Below are 8,064 nucleotides of genomic sequence, written 5' to 3' on the forward strand. Positions count from 1 at the left end.
TTATACCTCTCATTTCCTCAAAATTTCTACTTTATAGGCCAATAAATAAAAATTTTGGGGTAACTTTCACTCATTTATGATAGAAATGTTATAATAAATGATTAATTGAAGTATTCAAGCTGAATGAACTATCCGTATAAAAGTTTACTGTCTCCAAGGAGGTTTCAATAAGTCCTTACGTAAAACTTAAATTTACGCCGCGTTCCAGAGAGGGACATAAAAAGCTTCTCTTTTGGTGAATAATTTGTTGTTACTGCTTTAAAAATAATTTCATTTACTTAAAACTATATATTTATTAAAGTATTTCTTAGGAAAAAATTTCTAGTATAGCAGAATATAAGAAAAAAGGAGAAAAAGCTCCCCAAAACTCTAAGTATGGCTTATTCTGTCAACTAATATTCATGGTAAAGTCCTATTTCAAGGAAATTTTCTCATAAAATGTGTTTTGGAGACTCAATCCACTCAGAATATTTCATTATTAGTAATATTTCACTTAAATAGCAAGAAATTTTAACACATGAGAGTACTCACAAGGTCAAAGGTGCATGTACAGCTTCCTATAAAGAAGACTTTTTTGTTAAATAAACTGAATGTGACTTTTTTCCTTTGTTATACTGGTTATTTCAAGCATTCCTGTCAAGTTTTGTCATAATCAGTTCAATAGTTTGAGAAAAATCTAGTATAATGTAAGACGACATCTGCAGCGATTCGAGCAAAATTTCTTCGAAAAATCCAAACCAAGCCGCATCATGATAGAATATAGTGTGGACCAATAAATGATCAAATATTTATCTCATCTGCCTACAAACAGTTGAATATGATACAAAAGATGACTTTAGGATGATAAATACTACCAATGGACCTCTTTGTCTTCCTTATAAGGTCTCTTTTGGTCCATTTATACCTCTCATTTCCTCAAAATTTCTACTTTATAGGCCAATAAATAAAAATTTTGGGGTAACTTTCACTCATTTATGATAGAAATGTTATAATAAATGATTAATTGAAGTATTCAAGCTGAATGAACTATCCGTATAAAAGTTTACTGTCTCCAAGGAGGTTTCAATAAGTCCTTACGTAAAACTTAAATTTACGCCGCGTTCCAGAGAGGGACATAAAAAGCTTCTCTTTTGGTGAATAATTTGTTGTTACTGCTTTAAAAATAATTTCATTTACTTAAAACTATATATTTATTAAAGTATTTCTTAGGAAAAAATTTCTAGTATAGCAGAATATAAGAAAAAAGGAGAAAAAGCTCCCCAAAACTCTAAGTATGGCTTATTCTGTCAACTAATATTCATGGTAAAGTCCTATTTCAAGGAAATTTTCTCATAAAATGTGTTTTGGAGACTCAATCCACTCAGAATATTTCATTATTAGTAATATTTCACTTAAATAGCAAGAAATTTTAACACATGAGAGTACTCACAAGGTCAAAGGTGCATGTACAGCTTCCTATATTAGTAAAGAAGACTTTTTTGTTAAATAAACTGAATGTGACTTTTTTCCTTTGTTATACTGGTTATTTCAAGCATTCCTGTCAAGTTTTGTCATAATCAGTTCAATAGTTTGAGAAAAATCTAGTATAATGTAAGACGACATCTGCAGCGATTCGAGCAAAATTTCTTCGAAAAATCCAAACCAAGCCGCATCATGATAGAATATAGTGTGGACCAATAAATGATCAAATATTTATCTCATCTGCCTACAAACAGTTGAATATGATACAAAAGATGACTTTAGGATGATAAATACTACCAATGGACCTCTTTGTCTTCCTTATAAGGTCTCTTTTGGTCCATTTATACCTCTCATTTCCTCAAAATTTCTACTTTATAGGCCAATAAATAAAAATTTTGGGGTAACTTTCACTCATTTATGATAGAAATGTTATAATAAATGATTAATTGAAGTATTCAAGCTGAATGAACTATCCGTATAAAAGTTTACTGTCTCCAAGGAGGTTTCAATAAGTCCTTACGTAAAACTTAAATTTACGCCGCGTTCCAGAGAGGGACATAAAAAGCTTCTCTTTTGGTGAATAATTTGTTGTTACTGCTTTAAAAATAATTTCATTTACTTAAAACTATATATTTATTAAAGTATTTCTTAGGAAAAAATTTCTAGTATAGCAGAATATAAGAAAAAAGGAGAAAAAGCTCCCCAAAACTCTAAGTATGGCTTATTCTGTCAACTAATATTCATGGTAAAGTCCTATTTCAAGGAAATTTTCTCATAAAATGTGTTTTGGAGACTCAATCCACTCAGAATATTTCATTATTAGTAATATTTCACTTAAATAGCAAGAAATTTTAACACATGAGAGTACTCACAAGGTCAAAGGTGCATGTACAGCTTCCTATAAAGAAGACTTTTTTGTTAAATAAACTGAATGTGACTTTTTTCCTTTGTTATACTGGTTATTTCAAGCATTCCTGTCAAGTTTTGTCATAATCAGTTCAATAGTTTGAGAAAAATCTAGTATAATGTAAGACGACATCTGCAGCGATTCGAGCAAAATTTCTTCGAAAAATCCAAACCAAGCCGCATCATGATAGAATATAGTGTGGACCAATAAATGATCAAATATTTATCTCATCTGCCTACAAACAGTTGAATATGATACAAAAGATGACTTTAGGATGATAAATACTACCAATGGACCTCTTTGTCTTCCTTATAAGGTCTCTTTTGGTCCATTTATACCTCTCATTTCCTCAAAATTTCTACTTTATAGGCCAATAAATAAAAATTTTGGGGTAACTTTCACTCATTTATGATAGAAATGTTATAATAAATGATTAATTGAAGTATTCAAGCTGAATGAACTATCCGTATAAAAGTTTACTGTCTCCAAGGAGGTTTCAATAAGTCCTTACGTAAAACTTAAATTTACGCCGCGTTCCAGAGAGGGACATAAAAAGCTTCTCTTTTGGTGAATAATTTGTTGTTACTGCTTTAAAAATAATTTCATTTACTTAAAACTATATATTTATTAAAGTATTTCTTAGGAAAAAATTTCTAGTATAGCAGAATATAAGAAAAAAGGAGAAAAAGCTCCCCAAAACTCTAAGTATGGCTTATTCTGTCAACTAATATTCATGGTAAAGTCCTATTTCAAGGAAATTTTCTCATAAAATGTGTTTTGGAGACTCAATCCACTCAGAATATTTCATTATTAGTAATATTTCACTTAAATAGCAAGAAATTTTAACACATGAGAGTGCTCACAAGGTCAAAGGTGCATGTACAGCTTCCTATATTAGGTGTAATACCACCATTGATTTTCCCCTATTAGTCTTTGTTAAATTTGCACTTTTCAAAAAATTGTGCAGAATTTATCTTTGTTTCAAATAAAGAAATACTTGGCATGAGTAAAGTTTGATCCTGTCCAGTACTATAGAAAAAATTTCACATAACATTTCATTGCATATAAGAAAATAACCATCACTGGAAGTTAACCAATCAAATTTTCCCCCTTTTTTAACCTGTATACAAGCTTTAGTAACCATGTAACCTCAAGTTTCCAAAATATTCTATAGAAACCCCAAATAAAAAAATAATGGTGCTTTGAAATACCCAAGATATATGTTTATGACCCAGAAATGTTTTACTGCAATGTTATGTAGGATCAATTACCTACAACTGTCAAATTCAAGGGAATATTTTTTTTCGACCTATTTTCGTATGCAACCGGATGTGACGTACTATGATTTGGTGGTATTACACCTAAAGAAGACTTTTTTGTTAAATAAACTGAATGTGACTTTTTTCCTTTGTTATACTGGTTATTTCAAGCATTCCTGTCAAGTTTTGTCATAATCAGTTCAATAGTTTGAGAAAAATCTAGTATAATGTAAGACGACATCTGCAGCGATTCGAGCAAAATTTCTTCGAAAAATCCAAACCAAGCCGCATCATGATAGAATATAGTGTGGACCAATAAATGATCAAATATTTATCTCATCTGCCTACAAACAGTTGAATATGATACAAAAGATGACTTTAGGATGATAAATACTACCAATGGACCTCTTTGTCTTCCTTATAAGGTCTCTTTTGGTCCATTTATACCTCTCATTTCCTCAAAATTTCTACTTTATAGGCCAATAAATAAAAATTTTGGGGTAACTTTCACTCATTTATGATAGAAATGTTATAATAAATGATTAATTGAAGTATTCAAGCTGAATGAACTATCCGTATAAAAGTTTACTGTCTCCAAGGAGGTTTCAATAAGTCCTTACGTAAAACTTAAATTTACGCCGCGTTCCAGAGAGGGACATAAAAAGCTTCTCTTTTGGTGAATAATTTGTTGTTACTGCTTTAAAAATAATTTCATTTACTTAAAACTATATATTTATTAAAGTATTTCTTAGGAAAAAATTTCTAGTATAGCAGAATATAAGAAAAAAGGAGAAAAAGCTCCCCAAAACTCTAAGTATGGCTTATTCTGTCAACTAATATTCATGGTAAAGTCCTATTTCAAGGAAATTTTCTCATAAAATGTGTTTTGGAGACTCAATCCACTCAGAATATTTCATTATTAGTAATATTTCACTTAAATAGCAAGAAATTTTAACACATGAGAGTACTCACAAGGTCAAAGGTGCATGTACAGCTTCCTATAAAGAAGACTTTTTTGTTAAATAAACTGAATGTGACTTTTTTCCTTTGTTATACTGGTTATTTCAAGCATTCCTGTCAAGTTTTGTCATAATCAGTTCAATAGTTTGAGAAAAATCTAGTATAATGTAAGACGACATCTGCAGCGATTCGAGCAAAATTTCTTCGAAAAATCCAAACCAAGCCGCATCATGATAGAATATAGTGTGGACCAATAAATGATCAAATATTTATCTCATCTGCCTACAAACAGTTGAATATGATACAAAAGATGACTTTAGGATGATAAATACTACCAATGGACCTCTTTGTCTTCCTTATAAGGTCTCTTTTGGTCCATTTATACCTCTCATTTCCTCAAAATTTCTACTTTATAGGCCAATAAATAAAAATTTGGGGTAACTTTCACTCATTTATGATAGAAATGTTATAATAAATGATTAATTGAAGTATTCAAGCTGAATGAACTATCCGTATAAAAGTTTACTGTCTCCAAGGAGGTTTCAATAAGTCCTTACGTAAAACTTAAATTTACGCCGCGTTCCAGAGAGGGACATAAAAAGCTTCTCTTTTGGTGAATAATTTGTTGTTACTGCTTTAAAAATAATTTCATTTACTTAAAACTATATATTTATTAAAGTATTTCTTAGGAAAAAATTTCTAGTATAGCAGAATATAAGAAAAAAGGAGAAAAAGCTCCCCAAAACTCTAAGTATGGCTTATTCTGTCAACTAATATTCATGGTAAAGTCCTATTTCAAGGAAATTTTCTCATAAAATGTGTTATGGAGACTCAATCCACTCAGAATATTTCATTATTAGTAATATTTCACTTAAATAGCAAGAAATTTTAACACATGAGAGTACTCACAAGGTCAAAGGTGCATGTACAGCTTCCTATAAAGAAGACTTTTTTGTTAAATAAACTGAATGTGACTTTTTTCCTTTGTTATACTGGTTATTTCAAGCATTCCTGTCAAGTTTTGTCATAATCAGTTCAATAGTTTGAGAAAAATCTAGTATAATGTAAGACGACATCTGCAGCGATTCGAGCAAAATTTCTTCGAAAAATCCAAACCAAGCCGCATCATGATAGAATATAGTGTGGACCAATAAATGATCAAATATTTATCTCATCTGCCTACAAACAGTTGAATATGATACAAAAGATGACTTTAGGATGATAAATACTACCAATGGACCTCTTTGTCTTCCTTATAAGGTCTCTTTTGGTCCATTTATACCTCTCATTTCCTCAAAATTTCTACTTTATAGGCCAATAAATAAAAATTTTGGGGTAACTTTCACTCATTTATGATAGAAATGTTATAATAAATGATTAATTGAAGTATTCAAGCTGAATGAACTATCCGTATAAAAGTTTACTGTCTCCAAGGAGGTTTCAATAAGTCCTTACGTAAAACTTAAATTTACGCCGCGTTCCAGAGAGGGACATAAAAAGCTTCTCTTTTGGTGAATAATTTGTTGTTACTGCTTTAAAAATAATTTCATTTACTTAAAACTATATATTTATTAAAGTATTTCTTAGGAAAAAATTTCTAGTATAGCAGAATATAAGAAAAAAGGAGAAAAAGCTCCCCAAAACTCTAAGTATGGCTTATTCTGTCAACTAATATTCATGGTAAAGTCCTATTTCAAGGAAATTTTCTCATAAAATGTGTTTTGGAGACTCAATCCACTCAGAATATTTCATTATTAATAATATTTCACTTAAATAGCAAGAAATTTTAACACATGAGAGTACTCACAAGGTCAAAGGTGCATGTACAGCTTCCTATAAAGAAGACTTTTTTGTTAAATAAACTGAATGTGACTTTTTTCCTTTGTTATACTGGTTATTTCAAGCATTCCTGTCAAGTTTTGTCATAATCAGTTCAATAGTTTGAGAAAAATCTAGTATAATGTAAGACGACATCTGCAGCGATTCGAGCAAAATTTCTTCGAAAAATCCAAACCAAGCCGCATCATGATAGAATATAGTGTGGACCAATAAATGATCAAATATTTATCTCATCTGCCTACAAACAGTTGAATATGATACAAAAGATGACTTTAGGATGATAAATACTACCAATGGACCTCTTTGTCTTCCTTATAAGGTCTCTTTTGGTCCATTTATACCTCTCATTTCCTCAAAATTTCTACTTTATAGGCCAATAAATAAAAATTTTGGGGTAACTTTCACTCATTTATGATAGAAATGTTATAATAAATGATTAATTGAAGTATTCAAGCTGAATGAACTATCCGTATAAAAGTTTACTGTCTCCAAGGAGGTTTCAATAAGTCCTTACGTAAAACTTAAATTTACGCCGCGTTCCAGAGAGGGACATAAAAAGCTTCTCTTTTGGTGAATAATTTGTTGTTACTGCTTTAAAAATAATTTCATTTACTTAAAACTATATATTTATTAAAGTATTTCTTAGGAAAAAATTTCTAGTATAGCAGAATATAAGAAAAAAGGAGAAAAAGCTCCCCAAAACTCTAAGTATGGCTTATTCTGTCAACTAATATTCATGGTAAAGTCCTATTTCAAGGAAATTTTCTCATAAAATGTGTTTTGGAGACTCAATCCACTCAGAATATTTCATTATTAGTAATATTTCACTTAAATAGCAAGAAATTTTAACACATGAGAGTACTCACAAGGTCAAAGGTGCATGTACAGCTTCCTATATTAGGTGTAATACCACCATTGATTTTCCCCTATTAGTCTTTGTTAAATTTGCACTTTTCAAAAAATTGTGCAGAATTTATCTTTGTTTCAAATAAAGAAATACTTGGCATGAGTAAAGTTTGATCCTGTCCAGTACTATAGAAAAAATTTCACATAACATTTCATTGCATATAAGAAAATAACCATCACTGGAAGTTAACCAATCAAATTTTCCCCCTTTTTTAACCTGTATACAAGCTTTAGTAACCATGTAACCTCAAGTTTCCAAAATATTCTATAGAAACCCCAAATAAAAAAATAATGGTGCTTTGAAATACCCAAGATATATGTTTATGACCCAGAAATGTTTTACTGCAATGTTATGTAGGATCAATTACCTACAACTGTCAAATTCAAGGGAATATTTTTTTTCGACCTATTTTCGTATGCAACCGGATGTGACGTACTATGATTTGGTGGTATTACACCTAAAGAAGACTTTTTTGTTAAATAAACTGAATGTGACTTTTTTCCTTTGTTATACTGGTTATTTCAAGCATTCCTGTCAAGTTTTGTCATAATCAGTTCAATAGTTTGAGAAAAATCTAGTATAATGTAAGACGACATCTGCAGCGATTCGAGCAAAATTTCTTCGAAAAATCCAAACCAAGCCGCATCATGATAGAATATAGTGTGGACCAATAAATGATCAAATATTTATCTCATCTGCCTACAAACAGTTGAATATGATACAAAAGATGA

The sequence above is a fragment of the Mytilus californianus genome, unplaced genomic scaffold, assembly GCF_021869535.1.
Source record: "Mytilus californianus isolate M0D057914Y unplaced genomic scaffold, xbMytCali1.0.p SCAF_7, whole genome shotgun sequence".
NCBI classification, from domain to species: domain Eukaryota; kingdom Metazoa; phylum Mollusca; class Bivalvia; order Mytilida; family Mytilidae; genus Mytilus; species Mytilus californianus.